The sequence below is a fragment of the Anolis carolinensis genome, chromosome 5 (genome assembly GCF_035594765.1).
Source record: "Anolis carolinensis isolate JA03-04 chromosome 5, rAnoCar3.1.pri, whole genome shotgun sequence".
In the NCBI taxonomy this organism is placed as follows: domain Eukaryota; kingdom Metazoa; phylum Chordata; class Lepidosauria; order Squamata; family Dactyloidae; genus Anolis; species Anolis carolinensis.
The window spans coordinates 66,073,249-66,092,359 of NC_085845.1; positions in this window are offsets into that span (position 1 = coordinate 66,073,249).

Here is a 19,111-nt window from a genome sequence, read left to right on the forward strand (position 1 = left end):
TGATCTTCTTCAAGCTCTGGGCGTTAAATAAAAGAATCCAATGTGTGTACATACTTTGAGTCTCAGTTTCCGCAGCCAGTCATCTCTCTGCTCGACAGAAACAATCGGCTGGGCAAGTATCGGCTGACAATATCAGATCGGGAGTCGAATCCATCTGCTGGTCTACATACGCACACAATGAGCCTTTGATTGTCACCTTTGTCTAGGAGATTTGCCCAACTCCAAAATGTTCAGGAAATTCCTCAGAGGGGTCAGCTAGGAGGCAAAGACTCCTGTGGCTTGTTCTGGCAAAAGTCACATATTTGATATATAATTTGTTACATGGAAAAGTAGGATAGAGAGTAAAAAATATAATACTGTATAGGCAGACGTTGCAAATAAGGATACATTTTATTAAAGGATTAGGGAGCAATAGTGTCTTTGCAAGAGATTCGCTACTGCAGATCTGGTCTGCATGTGCGCAAATATATTTCAGAGCATATATGTGGATGTTTAATGAAAAGATATAAAATGAGAAATGAACTTTGAGGAAGGTGAGTTACTTCTGGTCGATCTGTCAATATTGTCTTTTGCTGGAATCGCGGGAGTTCAGCAGAAAGGAAGGAAAAATCCCATTTTAATCTGGTACCCTTGGAGAACTATAAATCTCCAGGGTGGGGATGCTATGTTTGACAACAATGTGAACACTGTCAAAACTAAACTAAACTCACTTGCTTCTTAGGAGTCCTCAGTCAGCTGCAGATAAGAGCCCCCAGTGACACAATGGGTTAAACCCTTGTGCCAGCAGGATTGCTGGCTGACAAGTCGGCGGTTTGAATCTGGGGAGAGTGGGTGAGCTCCCTCTGTCAGCTCCAGCTTCCCATGCAGGGACATGAGAGAAGCCTCCCACAAGAATGGTAAAACATCAAACATCCAGGTGTCCCCCTGGGCAACGTCCTTGCAGACTGCCAATTCTCTCACATCAAGAAGTGACTTGCAGTTTCTCAAGTTGCTCCTGACACAAAGAAAAAAGCTGCAGATAAAATGATGGTATCCATCTAGAAAGCACATAGAAGAAATTAGAAATGACATCAGTGTGGGTAGAAATGGTGAGCCCAGAATGCCCACATGTTTCACTCACACATCATTAAATTTACCAACTGATCATTATGGAATGTGATTTAAAGTAGAGCCATGGCAACCAACAAAAAAGGGTACGAACCCTTGTCCTGTTCATTCATTCTGCATCCCTCCCTGCTGTGTCTCTCACAAAAAAAGATTGGAAGCCAGACCATCTCCATGATTGCTGCTTTGAATTGCCTCCTTTCTGCTTTGAATTGCCTTCTGCCTTTTAGCTAAGCAGTATGGCCTGGATTCTAAAATATGGGTCATGCTGCTGCCATTACATCTGTTTGACATTTATCTCTTATAATATTGCAATGAAAAGTTTTGCTTGTGTTCATCACTGCAATTGTAGGGCATTGCTTCTTATTTCATTTAAGCAACCGCACACATTACATTCATAATCTGCATCACTATCCTCTGCTAGGCCAATATAGACATGAAAATGGACAAATCAGATGCAGATCTATGGGCTGAGATATCACGGCCATTGCTCACATGTTCCTGAAATGGGGGAGGAGGGGAAAGGAGTTATATCAAGGATTGGAAAAAGTTAGATTTTTGGACTGCAACTCCTAGAATCATTCAGCCAGCCCAGATATTGTTGTGTACCTTCATGTCTTTTATGAGTTATGATGACCAAAGTGATGCTATCATGGAGAGGTTGAGGGGTTTTTCTGGCAAAATTTGTTCAGAAAGTTCAGAAAGGCATTAGTTTTGCCTTCCTTTGTAGCTGTCCAAAGTCACCCAATAAGTTCCCATGGCCAAGCAGAGCTTGAACCTTGATCTCCAAAGGTATAGTCCAGCACTCAAACAATACACTACACAGACTCCAGCCAGCATAGATTTGGAAATAAGTCTTTTCAAAATCCAACCATCACAGGGACAGAAAGTGAGGTGTAATCTTTTGAACAGGGGCACAGAGAGCAAAATAAAACCTGAAGGGGTGTTAACTCTTCTCTATGCTATATACACACACACACACATACACACACAGAGATACATGCATACATGCCTAGGGACCTGGCAATGCCTGGGTTAAGTAATTTGGCAAAGATAAACGTTAGAAAAAGTCATTGTTGGGAATTGGATTTTAAGAATGGGCCCACTAGAAAATGCATAAGAATGTGGGTGAACTACACCTCCCATCATCATCTGTTATTGTTCCAACCACAACAATATTCAATGTTGGCCATGTTGGGTCTGTGTGCCAAATGTGGTCTAAATTCATCATTCTTTGGCATCACAGTGCTCTCTGAGTGTAGGTTAACTACAACTCCAAAAATAGATGCTCAATCCCCCCCCCCCAAACCCCATCAGTATTCAAAATTTGGCATGTTGGATCTGTGTGCCATGTTTGATCCAGATGCATTGTCATTTGAATTCACAGTGCTCTCTGGATGCAGGGTAAACGGCAACTCCCATTATGTTGGGTCAGTCCCACCTAAACTCCTCCAGTATTTTCTTTTGTTCACGGGGATTCTGTGTGCCACGTTTAGTTGAGACCTATTGTCGGTGGGGTCTTTGCATACATGAAGAACTACAACTCCCACATTCCAAGGTCAATCACACCAAACCGCATCAATATTCAAAGGTTGCATGTTGGGTCCATGTGCCAAGTTTGGTCCAGATCTGTCATTGGCTGGGTTCAATGCCTCTGGATGTTGGTGAGCTACAACTCCCAGATTCCACGGTCAATCACCCCAAACTCCGGCAGTATTAAAAGTTGACCATGTTGGGACTGTGCCAAGTTTGGTCCAGAACTGTTGTCGGCCGGGTTCACAGTGGTCTCTGGATGTGGGTGAACTACAACTACGCAGAATCAAGGTCAGTTCCCCTAAACCCCTCCACTATCTTCTGTTGGTCATAGGGTTTCTGTGTGCCAAACTTGGTTCTGATCTGTCACAAGTGCTTATATGCAATGTTATATTTTTATTCACTTATTTATAAATAATTCATATTTTAAAAATGATTTCTGAAAGGCCATGCTTAAGCCCTTAGCAACAGAAGTTCCTCTTAGTAATTATGTCATTTTTATAAAATGCGATGCCTTTGGTACCTACATGCTGGTACTCCAGTGTAGTCATATGTCATTTCACTTTTGGAATTGGTTTTGGATTGTATATTGCACAGTAGAGTTAAAACATTCTGAAACCTAATATACACAGAATAATGGAATAAAAAATACTCCTTTTTACAAACTAGTTGGATTTCAAATTAATAAATCATAGCTGAGTGTGTGAAATCTTTCCCGTGGCAAAAAAACCCCACAGTTCTTATTTCCCCCCAAGCATATTATATAGTAGCAATGACATTAAACGTTTGTCTTTTCAGTGTTTTTATTCTACAAATGCAGAAAAGCAACTCTGCCCTCTAAGTTTATGGATGCTATTTCAATTTCTGCAACAGCATTGTGGTTTGGATTCATATCGGCAGTAATTAATTTATCCACATGGCTTCCAGGCCTTTCCTGTATAACTATTTTCTAAACAACAGTGTCCCATTTTTGTATCACTAGTGCTGATTATTTTTTCCCAGGTGTATTACCTTACATTTATCTATATTAAATCTTATTTAATTTTCTTCCATCCATCTCATTCAGAGTTTGCCCTTAGTGCTATTCTGCAGACAGAAATGATTGCAACACAGAAATGATTTTCTCTAGGGATATTTTGCTGGGGGGAGCGTTAACAGCTAAACTAATTGTTTTGCTTCTTTTAATGATTTGATTTCTCTTTTTAAAGGGAGCACATAGATTCTAGTCCTGCTCCTTTTGAGGTTGCCTTTGCTGAGCATGTAGGCACACATTGCCCAGATGTCTCAGATAATGCCCCTTGCTACTGTACATTTCACATTCGCTAAGGTAATATTTAGAGCAGCGGTTCTCAACCTGTGGGCCGCAGCCCAACAATGGGCCATGAGAACGAAAATCCAGTCCGTGAACCTCCTTCCTCTTTATTTATTTTATTAATTTTTATTTCCGCTCCTTTCCGCAGAGCTGACCATTGCATTGGATAGACCACATCAGCTCTAGATTGTTAAATATGGTTTTCTGTGGGCAAGCAGAAGGCGACTACTGGATGGCGTATGCTCTGTATCGGAAACGAGAGTTGATGTGATCTAGCCAATGCAATTTTCTGAATCAGCACCCCAAAGAACCAAACTGAATCTAAAGTTGACCAAAAACTGATTTGTAACTCTTTTGTTACTAATGTTGGTGAGAGGTCCTTGGTTAAAGTGGTCCCTGGTGAAAAAAAGGTTAGGAACCATTGCTTTAGGGCAGTAGTTCTTAATCTTAGAACCTCCAGGGTTTTTTAAAAAGTTGCTTACCACAATTCTTGGCATGTTGGCTAGGGCTTCTTGGAGTTGAAATCCCAAATACCTGAAGGACCAAAAGATGGAAACCACTGCCCTAACAGCAACAGATCCTGTTGGATCACAAAAGCTAAGCAGGATCATGGTTAGTGTTTGGGTGGGATGCTGCCAATGAATGTCAGATGCTGTAGGGTTTTTTTTTTTGTTTTGTTTTATTTTGAGGAAGGGAACTGGCAAAACTACCTCTGAGTATTCCTTGCTTAATAAAATCCTATGTAATTCAATGGATCAAATTTCCCCTACTTCTAATGAAAGGTGATCATTCATTCTCAAATTAGCCAGTTCTGCTTTTCTCGGGCTCCATCTACATTGCCATATAAGGCAGTTTCAACTTCATTAAAATGATCAGTGTAGACTCATGTAATGCAGATTTAACTGGATAATGTCTCTCCACTACCATTTTTTAATGTCAGGGACAACTTGAGAAACTGCAAGTCGCTTCTGGTGTCAGAGAATTGGCCGTCTGCAAGGACGTTGCCCAGGGGATGCCCGGATGTTTTGATGTTTTAACCATCCTTGTGGAAGGCTTCTCTCATGTCATTGCATGGAGCTGGAGCTGATAGAGGGAGATCATTCATGCTCTCCCGAGTTGGATTCGAATCGGCAACCTTCAGATAAGCAACCCAATCTTCAAGTCATCAGTCCTGCTGGCACAAGGGTTTAACCCACTGCGCCACCGGGACTCCGCATGGATTCGAATGGATGGGGGGGGGGGGAGGGAAGATCATGAACAGTCACGTTGTGAGAGTGGGTATTATTTTCTTAAACTGGGCAAAATGTTCTCTTTCAGTTCCATGTCTCAAAATATTCACAAGCCATGCAAACCACATTATGTAGACACACATGTTAGTACATTGAAAGATCTAGGGTTAGAGGAGGAAGATACTTATGGGGATGTCAAAAATAGTATGAAACAGGCTTTGTTTCAAAAGTGTTCAGTTCCAACCATTCAAAATAGGCAGACTTTCTGAAAATATTGGGCTTTTTAAAATTCTAAGTAGATCTCTGTAATCTACAGTACGTAGAGGTTGGAGCCCCTGGTGGTGCAGCAGATTAAACCACTGAGCTGCTGAACTTGCTGACCGAAAGGTCAGCAGTTCGATTTTGGGGAGCTGAATGAGCTCCCACTGTTAGCCCCAGCTTCTGCCAATCTAGCAGTTTGAAAACATGCAAATGTGAGTAGATCAATAGGTACTGCTCCGGCAGGAAGGTAATGGCACTCCATGCAGTCACGCCGGCCACATGACCTTGGAGGTGTCTACAGACGCCAGCTCTTTAGCTTTGAAATGGAGATGAGTACCAACCCCCAGAGTAGACATGACTAGACTTAATGTCAGGGGAAAACCTTTACTTTTACCTAAGTAGTATCCATATATACCATCTATATAGGTCTCCTTTCAAAATTGTTCTGCAATAGCCAGGGTTTGAACAAGCATAGATTTTCCTGGCAGATACAGTGGAAAATAACTCACTGAAGATATAATCTAGAAAGACAGATGAAAATAGATGCAAAACATCAAACTTCAGTTCCTCTGCTGTGCAACTGTTACTTAAAAACAAAATGAAAACAGAAATCCTTCAATTGTGCATGATTTCTGACATTCACAGAGCAGACAATTTAGAGAACACAAGAAACAACCGTCTTGATACCAGGAAGCTATTAATTTTCATTATTTTTATAATTTCACAGGTGTCAAACCTTAATCTGCTATGCCCAAACATATTATGTTACACAGCTCTACACTGACTTGCCACAAGCTAATTATTGACGGTTCACTTCATTCTAATGAAATCTCTATCTCGTCTGCCCATCAAAAGGAAGTGAAGGGTTGCGGACAAGCTGCCAGGAGAGCTACTTGAGTTCTTTTCAAAAATAATAAGGAATCGGGGAATAACCTGATATCATATTTACCCCTTCCACAGTTTTTGGTGTTAAGACATTTTCCACAAGGGCATTAATGCAGCAGTGTTGGCTGACAGGGACAGGAAAAGGCACGTTACAGCAACTTTCCTAGAAGAGTGTGCAAATCCACTAGCCATGCTGACTGTGAGATGCTGGAAGTCACAGGGTACATCTACTCAGTAGAATTAATGCTGTTTGACATCACTTTAACTGCCATGGCTCAGTGTTATGGAATCAAAGAAGTTGTAGCTTTAAAAGGTCTTTAGTCTACTCTTCCAAAGAGTGCTAGTGGCTCCTTAAACTACACTTTCTACTTTAACCGATTCCACTGTAACTATATGTCTCTAACTGCTGTAGATGAGATGGATAGCAGCTGCCTCCAGAATCATTTACTGAGCATGCATGTTAAGTGATTTTAGCGGATTCGGAGCCCAGAGTGTCCCAAAGGATTGAATGAGACACAGACAGGCTGAAGACGAAATCAGAGGCATTTATTTATCCTAGCCAAAGTGGATGTCAGAGGAGTCTGATCTCCAAAAGCTGACAAACCCACAACTGCAAACACATGGATTTATTTACAGCACGTTGACAGCAGTACTAAACAATAAGATTTTGCAGCTCTGGTCTTCTGTTGGATCCGGTGTGTGCTGTCTAAGATCCACCAGCTTATTGGAGGACACATGTTTGTTGTCACCTCTGATTGGCTCCCAAGAGAGATGGGAAATTTAACGAACTGTCATTGGTTTATTTGAAGGCTTGTATCTGTTTATTGATCCATCCAGGGAAAGGGTGCATGGAGAAAGGAATGCAGCTGGCCAAGAGCTAATTGATCTTGATGTCTCAGTATCAGGCTAAACAATGGACAAAGGGGTGCTCAAGGTGTGGGCAAATGAAATTGAGACCCCAGGGAGGGGATCTGATCTAAAAATAGAGGTGAGGAAACGCTCCCAGGAATAAAATCAGATAGTTTCAGGAAGGAGGCCCCGGTGGCACAGCGTGTTAAAGTGCCGAGCTGCTGAACTTGCTGACCGAAAAGTTGGCGGTTTGAATCCGAGGAGCGGAGTGAGCATCTGCTGTTAGCCCCAGCTTCTGCCAACCTATCAGTTTGAAAACATGCTAATGTGAGTAGATTCGACAGGAAGTTAAAGGCGCTCCATGCAGTCATGCTGGCCACATGACCTTAGAGGTGTCTACGGACAATGCCGGCTCTTCAGCTTAGAAACGGAGATGAGCACCAACCCGCAGAGTTGGACACGACTAGACTTAATGTCAGGGGTAAACTTTTACCTTTACAACCTTAGTTTCAGGAAAAACCCTGTGGCTCTTCCTAGAACCCATGATGTGTTCTATATGTCTTCTTACAGCATTGTGAAAGGATTGTGTTAACTAAGGTGCGGTTATATTCTGGGGTGTGTATAGTGCTTGTTCAAGGGGGTTCAATGCAGGGTAGCTTGAAACAAGAAATAAGGTCAACATGGGCTCTCTGTGTTGACCTCATTTCTCCCATACTATGGGGTTCATCCAGGCCCGGCCCGACACGGCACGCTGGCCACGCCCCCGCGTTGGGCGCCACCTTCCCAGGGGCGCTATTGAGCCCCTGGGAGGCAGGGCCACACCTGGCGGAGGTGGGGCCGTGTGATGCGGAGGCGGGGCCAGGTCTGGCCCCGCCCCCCGCGGGGCACGCCATGGCGCAGCCAGGCCAGGACGCACCCCGTGGGAGGCGGGACCGGCCACGCCTCCCACGGCTCACGCCCGCTGCAGTGGGAGTCCTTTCAGGCTGCGGCCAGAAAGAACTCCTGCTGCAGCTTGGCTGCGCCAGGGCGCACCCCATGGGAGGCGGAGCCACGTCTGGCCCTGCCTCCCGTGCCATGCACCCTGGCCCCGCCTCCCACGCCGCCCGCACCGTGGCCGCCCGGTGTGGGAGGCGGGGTTAGGGCACGGGAGGCAGGGCCAGTCCTGGCCACGCCTCCTGCGGCGCAGGGGAGGGGGCGCAAAAAAAATTTGCGTACCCCTTTAAATTTCCTCGGGACGGTCCTGGGTTCATCTTTTGGGTGTGTTTTTTTTATAACGTGCATGATCAGAAAAATGGAGAAAAGAAAGGAAAACAAATAAGTTTGAGGGTTGTTGTATGTCTTTCGGGCTGTGTGGCCATGTTCCAGAAGTATTCCAGAATACTTCTGGAACATGGCCACACAGCCCGAAAGACATACAACAACCCTGTGATCCCGGCCATGAAAGCCTTCGGCAACAAATAAATTTGTCTTATTGGCTATTCCCAGCATGTTTTTAAAAAATAGCACTATAATTTTAGCCATCAAAACGTAAGCGATACAAAAAGTTGAGATTGGTGAAAAATAAAATGTCCACTGGATGCATTTTTGAAGGTTTAAAGCTGTTGCTAGAAAGTTCTGAATATTTTCCTTACCTGTACAAGGCTTACCTAAGTGGTTGTTTCATTGCACATGTGCATATTATTTATTTATTCATTTACAGCATTTACATTCTGCCCTTCTCACCCTGAAGGGTACTCAGGGCAGATCACAGAACATATGCACAGCAAATATTCAGTGCCGTTAGACATACAGTACTGTACAGACAACAGATAGAAATAGTATTATGTGGGCATTTTTCCAACTTTGATGTCCTGGAGATTGTGCTTGATTCTGGCCACAGGGGGGTGCTGTCACTCAACCGCTATGACGATGAGCCCTTGATCACAAACTTTCCTCCTGTTCTTTGATCTCTGGCATTTCTTGTATTTCCTTTTCTGGTGCTGTAAAATACCTCCCTGCTTAAACGGTGCCTAATTTCTCTACTCACAGCTCACAGCTATTTTCGAACTGCTTAGGTGGACAGTGAGCTGGGCTGAAGGTCGAGTGCTCACCCTGACCCGGGCTTCAAAGTGCCAACCTTTCGGTCGGTAAAGATCTATTGCTGCTGGTGATTAGCCAGCTGTTCTAAAGCCTGGGCATTACTAGTCTTGAACAAAGAAATTACTGAAACATGTTGAACTATTCTTCTTTTAGTGGTAGAGGAACATATTCCTGTCGTTTCCATGTTAATTCTGCCTCTGGAACCAAATTTTGTATCAAAGAAGTAATGCCCAGCAATTAAAAAATCTATCTGCATTGTTAATTGGGGCATATGTGTGTAAGGATTTAGCTTGGCCAAGGCCCCAGTCTAGCTGGGAGGAGAGGTAGAGCCTCAGTGGGAATTCTTCAATGCTGCCTCCTACTATTACGGTCAAGAAAGCTAAATGGGTAAAAGGGAGAAGAAGAAGAAGAGAAGCAAAGCTATGAAACAGACATATGATTGGCCCAAAGAGATTTCCTTGCATAGTTCTGCAACAACACCATCAAAGCACTGACCTCTTTGGCTCCTTCTGTATTTCCAACCTCATGCTGCTTTGCTACAGAGGCAATCTGCAACACTGAATTTATTGACAATTTAGCCATAGGCCATTTCACAGTGAGAAGAAGAAGAAGGAGTTTACAAAGATGAAGCAAATCTAGAAAGAGATTATTTCCCAGAGTTGCAGGCATGATCTCAGCACATATTTGTGTGTGTGTGTGTGTGTGTTTGTGTACTCATTTGCTGTGGTCAGCATAAATAGGGCAATGGAAAGTAAAATAGAATAGGAAAGAAGCAAGAAATTCTTCTTTAAGGTTGATTCATATAAGCTTAAGAAGTTGAGACAAAAGACCTAACAGATCCAACAGTTTGTTCGCTCAACCAGTTGCTTACAGGAAATCTGCCAGCAAGACATAAATGTGACTGCTCCATCCACTTCAAACATATTGCCTCTAGGACTGGAGGTGATATATATATGGCCAACTTGACTAGTAGTAATTGATGGTCCTAAGCTCCCTGAATTAATTTGTTCCCTTTTTTATAAAGCCATCCAAGCTGGCAGAAGTCAGTACATCTTGCAGCTGTGAATTTGTTTCACTTTGTGCTATGTAACAAAATATGTCTTTTTGCATGTCTTGAACATTCCTCCATTCAATTACAGTGAATGATCTAACATCAGTATATTTTCTCCACATCATGTCTAATTTCTCACACTTTTTATGTCACTGCTTACTTGCCTATTTTCCTAAGCTAAACACATTTGTATTTGCCCGAAACAGATAATAAGTTTCAAAACAATAACCTTTGAAAGCTAGCATCTGTTTTGTCATGGTAAAACTGACTCTCTGACTCTAAATGTATATGTTATGCTGTTTGCCTGTGGCATTGAAATAACATTGTCCAACACCAATATAATGTATTTTAATATCATGCCTGAATAGCTTTTGGTATCAGATGACTTCTGTGTTAAATACATTTACATATCAGTGTAGTGAGTCTTATGACTTTATCACACAAGGCTGATAAAGTACAATTATGGCAGGATAAAAGTGCCTTTGGATCAGAGTGGATTACCGCATGACATTGTGTCTCTCGTGTAGTTGCATTGTGCTTATTGTTGCTTAATTGAAGAGAAAAACTCACCAAGGATTCCAATATCACTGTTCTCCCCCCCCCCCCTTCTTTCTTGCACGATGATGTCCGTTCCCTGCAGTCCTGATGTTGCAAAGTGGAGGAAAGTCTTGAGGAAATGCCAGAACTGTGTGACTGTACAATTGTGGTAAAATTTCCTAGCCTGTTTGCTTCGAGTAGGTAGACTGATTGCAGGAATTTATATCAACAAACTGCCAGTACTGTACAATTGCAGCAAGGTGTGAAAGCAGTAAGTCCAATAATGCTATGTTTCTGCTTATTTAAACAACTCAACTGCAAAGAGATAACAGGTTGATATAATAAAGTCCTTAGAGCTAAACTAATCTAAAATAATCCTTTTATATCAGTATGCATCTCATATTTTTTTAAAGGACTGGGTGCATACTGCATTTAGACGGGATGCATATTCACTCTACCTATACACTCCTACATTACTCTATGGTAATGATTCTCAACCTGTGGGTACCCAGGTGTTTTGGCCTACAACTCCCAGAAATCCCAGCCAGTTTACCAGCTGTTAGGATTTCTGGAAGTTGAAGACCAAAACAACTGGTGACCCACAGATTGATAACTCTATGGCCTTTTAAAAAGTATCACTGCTGATGGGACACATACAGATTTTCCCATCCCAAATAGGACCCCATTGAAAGCACTTTCCCATTGCCCATTAATGGAAGAAGAAGACATTGGGCTCATCTACACTGACCACTTAGGTTGCTGTTCAATGGATTAGCCCCACAGAAGCTGAATGATGTACAGGGCAGATCCTGTTATAAGTTAACGGAATTCTGAGCCAGGATTTGAGCTTCCACCCAACTCGGGAATTAGCAGTCAGTGTAGAACAGGCATGGGCAAACCTCGGCCCTCCAGGTGTTTTGGACTTCAACTCCCTCAATTCCTAACAGCCGGTAAGCTGGCTGGGATTTCTGGGAGTTGAATTCCAAAACACCTGGTGGGCTGAAGTTTGCCCATGCCTGTGTAGAAGGACCTGCTGTTCTCTGGCTCTACAGATAACTAATAACCTTCTAAAAATCTAAGAGGGGAGAGAAGGGCACTTTTTGGTTCAATTCTAAGTTAATCATGTAGTTCTTCTGGAAATGCTAGAGACTAGTCATTCATTTCGAGACCCTTTGTGATGGCTTTTTAAAAAAATGGAATTTCTGGAACAATGTTAGTTTTAGAAACTCAGCCTAGTATCTCAGCTTCGCCAAGCATGGAAAGCTATTTACTAAGGATTCCTTTAGGTGCTGCTGTATGCATAGTTCCAATTTTTGTCATCTCCCCCTTACTATTAGATTAAAATATCATGTGAACACAATTTCCTTTGAAAGGTAAAGACAATACAGTGTCCTAATTTTCCTGTCTGCCTGTGCATGCTAATAATTGTAATTATGCTACTCGAAACTGACAAACAGATGTTTGTATGGAAGAGAGGAATTTTGGCACCTTTGAAAGTCTGAAACAGAGTAGAGATAGCAATTTCTATCATTTTGTACTTTTATTTATTTATTTTTTCTTTATTTATTTTGCAGAAGAGACTGAGGGATACAAAGTGAAAAAGTTGGAAGTTGGATAAGGAGAGAACTTTTCTCCCCTTTCTTCCTATGGCGCATATTGTTGTTCCAGGAGGAAAGAGAGAAACGGTGAGAAGGTGCTGCTTTATGTACTGTTATAGTGTGGGGTTGAAATAGAGCAATTTGAACCGGCCGTGGATAGTGAGATCCGGGTCGTGGATAGAGCAATTTACGAGATGCCGAGTCCCATTAAGTGGATACCAGTACTGGCAATGGACCGCCTGTGGATTCGTGTGCCTAGCAAGACGAAGAAGTAATCCAATGTTCCCCAATCAAGAAATCTCATGAAGCTGAAGAAGCCACTGAGGTTGTTTATTCAAGTCAGCTGATTTGGCTGCCAGCTTGTGGTAAACCGCAAAAGAAAGCTGAGATCCTTTTTACAAGCAAAGCATATATTTTATACATTCTAGTCCTTTGTTTTTCCCGTGCCCACCTATGTTGGAGCTGGCGCCACGCTGATTGGAGGAGCCTTGTTGACATCATTACCAGCTAAGGAGGATTCTCTTGAAGAGGCAGGACTGTGGTGCCTGCCAGCCAATTGGAGAGCGTTCCCCGCTTCCAATGCCGATTTCTGTTCTCCAATGGCTGGACATTGGCTGGAACGGTCCAGGAGACAAAGGAATGCAGAGTTCTGAGTGGATTACCATTGTCCCAGCAGAGGGACAGAACAAAGAGGGGCTATCAGGTCCCATGCAGGTTATGGAGTGTCCTTTGTGCTGATGATTTTTTTTCTTTGTGTCAGGAGCGGCTGGAGAAACTACAAGTCGCTTCTGGTGTAAGAGAATTGGCCATCTGTAAGGACGTTGCCCAGGGGACGCCCAGATGTCTGATGCTTTACCATCCTTGTGAGAGGCTTCTCTTATGTCCCGGCATGGAGCTAGAGCTGATCTTGTCTCCTTCAAGAGGGAGCTCATCCACACTCTCCCCGGGTTGGATTTGAACCAGCAGCCTTCAGGTCAGCAACCCAACCTTCAAGTCAGTAGTCTGCCGGCACAAAGGTTTACCCACTTTGCCACCAGGGGCTCCTGTGCTGATGAATGATCCATTAAAGTGGGTTGGGCACCCACCTATAGTAACCATGCCCATCATGTTTCCTACAGATCATTGGCCAAAGTGATAGGATTAGCAAATCCAGTCCTTGGAAAGGGGAAATGTCAGTTTGGGAAAACTGGACATGACCTCCCGGCACCAGGGCAGTCATGCCAGGTGATTAGTGTATTTTGTAATGTCCAGGTAATTGTACAAAGGGTGGGTTGCCTTGTGAGTGGATCTTGTCATTCCCTGCACAGTCGGGGTTATGGGGCCAATAGAGATGGATTGGCCCCAGAGATGATGGGTGCTTGAGTCCTTTGTGTTTAGATGATGCGCAGGAAAACTGCTGGAGTCAGTTCCTGGGTCATGAGATGCTGGTGAAAGGCCATTAAAGTGGCTTTATACTAAGACATAAAATATAACATATTAAACAAACACACAAATGAGAGTCCGTGGACAGTGAGGGAGACCTGGCGAACGGAGGCCTGGTTATCCACGCGGCAAGGGGAACACATACACAGGGGATCCGTGGATACCGGGATGGACCCAGCGAATGGAGGCCTTGACATCATGAGGGTGAAGGTTGGTTAAGGGGTTAGTTGGGGTGCAGGGAAGTGGTATTAGGGGAGAAGGAAAGAGGGAAGCCCCGCTGGGCAGACCATGTGGGCAACCGAGGCCAACTGTGAGAGGCAAGAGAGGAAGGGAAATGCTCAGGAAGCAAAGAAGATACAATGAAGCAAGCATAGAGGATAATGCACCAAGGTGCACATTTATTAAGGGATTACTAATAAAAAAGGGAAAGGTTGTTGCTGAATGTATCACTAGTAGCTGCTGCCGGGCTCTCCCAGTCCTGCAAATGTTTACATAACCTATCAACCGAACTTCAGGCTACCACCACCTGCGGAACTTTCTGCTGCGGTGCCGTCTTCGTTAATTTAATATTTTAACCTGGGGAGGGGGGGCTGCCGATTGACATCAGGCTTTAGAGTGTAATCTCTTTGAGTTATGACATAAACTGGACAATTTTAGGCCAGTCACTCCCTTTCAGTGTGACCTATTTTACAAGGTTATTGTGAGACTAAATTGGGAAGGGAGTCATGTAAGTGACTTTGAGGTGATGGGAGAACAGGCAGGATCTAAATATAGCTAGTGACTAATACAATATATAATGTATATCTTGGTTTGAGGAGGGGATGATAAGGACTCTGAGCAAGAAATGAGCTTCCAATTCTACCTGGAATTACGACATGATATTAAGCAACGCTCTACAAATCTTTAAACATGAATCTAGGCGTCCTGCCAAATCTAAATTCCAAAGCTCAGTGCTTCACATACTTTGATAGACCAGAGGAGCACAGTCACAAAATGTTCCATAGTGCTGCTTCAGTTATGTTTATGATTACAAATCTAACAGAATTACAAATCCGCTAGCATTTCCTTGACAGTCATGCAAATCAGCTATAAGCCCTAAATTCACTTTCAAAATTGTGTTAGATTTGTAAAGCTATTTACATGTGATCTTGTCTCCTTCAGTGCCATCCAGTGGAATTAATGAGAATATCACAACCACAGAAGGAGACGTAATAAACTATAGAGCATTCAAGGTATTTTTCTGACTCCAAAATGATATGGAAAACAACAAAACAATACAGAAAAAATAACTTCTTGCAGCTGTGTGTTCAAGTTGATGTTGAATAGGATACCACCCAAGGTTTTTTATTTTAAAAATAAAATATTGATTAAATTGTCTATTATATATGTATAATCAAATAGGATCACAGTGAATGATTGGTGTAAAGCAGCTGTTCTCAGCAGAAAATCTGTTCCTGCAAAAATGTGATTAACATCAAATCTAAATTGATTTTGACCCCTTCTACACTGCCATATAAAATCCAGATTATCTGCTTTGAACTGGATTATAGTGTAGACTCTGATAATCCAGTTCAAAGCAGATATTGTGGATTATCTGCTTTGAGAATCTGGGATATATGTCAGTAAAGAAGGGGCTTCCAAGTGATAGAAGGAAATTCTTGCATTATTTTAGGTTATCCCAACAAGTGATGATATATTTTCTTGGGCACCCTGGCATTAGGGAATAATACTCTCCCTGGAATGACTGAGACCAAGTCATGCAGAAATGTTAACAGTGCTTGAATATTTAAAGACTCAGTGTAGAGAAGTTAGAGGAAGAATGCTGAAAAACATTTGGAATGGAAAGTTGTACAAAGACCGAGGACAAAAACCATGGCCTCTGGATCAAGCATACCCTCTATTAGAATCATAAAGTTGTAAGAGACCTTGTGAGCCCTCCAGTCCAACCCCCTGCCAAGAAGCAGGAAAAGCACCCCCGATAGAGGGCCATCCAACCTCTGCTTAAAAGCCTCCACCACACTCCAGGGCAGAGAGTTCCACTGCTGAACAGCTCTCACAGTTAGGAAGTTCTTCCTAACGTTCAGGTGGAGTCTCCTTTCCTGTAGTTTGAAGCCATTGTTCCGCATCCTAGTCTGCAGGGCAGCAGAAAACAAGCTTGCTCCCTCCTCCCTATGACTCCCCCTCACATGTTTATACATGGCCATCATGTCTCCCCTCAGCCTTCTCTTCTGCAGGCTAAACATGTCCAGTTCTTTAAGCCGCTCCTCATAGGGTTTATTCTCCAGACCCTTGATCATTTTAGTCGCCCTCCTCTGGACATCTTTCAGCTTGTCAACATCTCCCTTCAATTGCTGTGCCCAGAATTGGACACAGTATTTCAGGTGTGATCTGACCAAGGCAGAATAGAGGGGTAGCATGACTACTCTGGATCTAGACACTATACTCCTGTTTATGCAGGTCAAAATCCCATTGAGGTTTTTAGCCGAACATAATAAAAATTGTTGGCTCATGTTTAACTTGTTGTCCAAGATATTTTTCACATGTACTGCTGTTGAGCCATTCGTCCCCCATTCTGTAACTTTGCATTTCATTTTTGTCTGCCTAAGTGTAGTATCTTGCATTTGTCCCTATTAACCTCCCTTTTGTTGTTTCGGCCCATCTCTCTAATCTGTTAAGATCGTTTTGAATTCTGCTCCTGTCTTATGGAGTATTAGCTATCCCTCCCAATTTGGTGTCGTCTGCAAACTTGATGATCATGCCTTCTAACCCTTCATCTAAGTCATTAATAAAGATGTTGAACAGAACCAGGCCCAGGATCAAACCCTGCGGAGCTCCACTTGTCACTTCTTTCCAGGATGAAGAGGAAGCCTCTTACAGTGAAGCTCTACTTTCATCTAACTTTCCTAGCTCCCACTTTTGTCCTCCTCCTCTATCTGCTTGAAAGCTTTTCTAACAGGATTGACATTGAAAAGATAAGGAGGAGGGTTGGCAAAATAGATTTTCGGTGTCAAGTTGCAGAAGTATGACTACAGTAAACTATGCAGGAAACAAACTGTGAGCTGAGAACGTGCTGGATTCTACTCCAGCTGATCCCACTGTAGCCCCACATGCCTGTCTGCAATAGGCAAAGTTAACAACAGCTACTTTTAAAATCTTTTACTGAGCATTTAAGAATACCAAAACAGAGAAAAAGGGGCAGAGCAGATAAACATGAAAATCATGAGAAATGTGAAGATTGGTAAATAATAAAAGTAATCTAGAGATGCATATTGGAAGATATCTTCAGGTGGTCTCTACAAAGTTTAAAATGTTATTTACACAAGGATTACCTCATTGTTTCATATCACACATGCACTTTGTTAGTTCATTTGTGTAGAATAAAAAACGTGCTAAAACGTGGAATGCTCTTCTTTTTGTGGTAGGAATTTATTTCCTTTCTTTCTATGTTATTTCTGGCCCACAATCTACTGTATATACTCAAATCTAGTGCTCACCTTTTTTTGGCTAAATTGCCTTTACAAAATTAGGGTGCACATTAGATTTGCATAATATGATAATCTTAGTGCTGAGCCAAAGCTTCAGAAGCACCTGGAGCCCTTCCACATAGCCAAATAATCTAGAATAACAAGGCAGATAATCCACAATATCTGCTTTAAACTGGATTATCTGAGTCTACATTGCCATATAATCCAGTTCAATATGGATATTTATACAGTTGTGTGGAAGGGGCCTTGGAGCTCCTATTTGAGGGAAATCACCACTAATTTAATTGCCATGGCTCAATGTGATTCAATCCTGGTATTTGTAGTCTGGTGACGCACCAGCATCTTTTGGCAGAGAAGGCTCGAGACAGCCTCCATGATCCCATAGCATTGGACCAAAGCAATTAAAATTGATTCATTCTATAGCAGAGATGCACCTAAGGTTTTCTTTTCCATTACTGGAAACTTTGGTGTTCTAACACTTTTGTTTTTAAAGAAGGAATTATAAGAAGGCAACAATTGTAATGCACACTGTTTTTGGCTAAATTACAAAGGGGGCATTACATCTGCCAGAAAATACTTTTTTTTGTTTCAGGGTTTTGAAAATTGAGGTATGCATTAGATTCAATGGTGCATAATACTCAAGTAAATATGAATAATTTTCTGTTAAAGGAGTGATGCTCAGGAATACAGCTTCTGTATTAACTTCAGTATTCGTGTTGGGCATGGTATCAGAGAGCAAAGGGCTAAAGACCCTATAAGTAAAGAAATAAAGAGTTTTAAAAGACTATAACAATGAACTTGAACAGTTTTCCTTTATTAATCTCCTCCAAATTGCTCTTGAGTCTCATTTAAGAGGGGAAAATGGGATAATAATGAAGATGACGGTAATAATAATAATTTTTTTTTTTCGTGTCAGGAGCAACCGGGGTTGCTTCTTCTGGAGTGAGAGAATTGGCCGTCTGCAAGGACGTTGCCCAGGGGACGCCCGAATGTTTTGATGTTTTTGCCATCCTTGTGGGAGGCTTCTCTCATGTCCCCGCATGGAGCTGGAGCTGATAGAGGGAGCTCATCCACACTCTCCCCAGGTGGGATTCGAACCTGGCAGCTTTCAGGTCAGCAACCCAACCTTCAAGTCACTTAGTCCACTACGCCATCTGGGGGCTCCTAATAATAATAATAATAATAATAATAATAATAACAACAACAACAACAACAACAACAATAATTCTGGATAATGTCTTCTTTGTCAAGTAAGAGGGTGTTTAAACAGGTATCAAGGATGAGATAAATAATAGAGAGCCAAATAATGAGAATGCACCCAATTAAAATGAAGATTTTGAACTTGGTGCTCGTTTTAATGCTAAAAATCATGCCCAGGGAAGAGACTTTAATATGGTAATGCCCCCAGACTATTATGGGATGTGAACCCGAATTTGCATATGCAAAGATATATGAGCTTTTACCAATAATGTGGTGTGGTGTATAGATGCAAGTAATGACTGTTTGGTTAATTTCCATAAAAGAAAATACACAAATATCTAGCTGCTTCAAACTGCTGGCTTTGGAATAACAACAACAACAACAACTTTATTTATATAGCATAACATGTCAATATAAAAGAACAAAATAGACAATAAGCAATAAGGGGTGTAAAATATTAGTTAAAACAGATTAATTCCTATAAATAAAGCCAAAATAACCGAGTCGAAGCGTATCCACTAACAAAGATCTCGCCCACATTAAGGGGACTAACTAATAATTTAAAA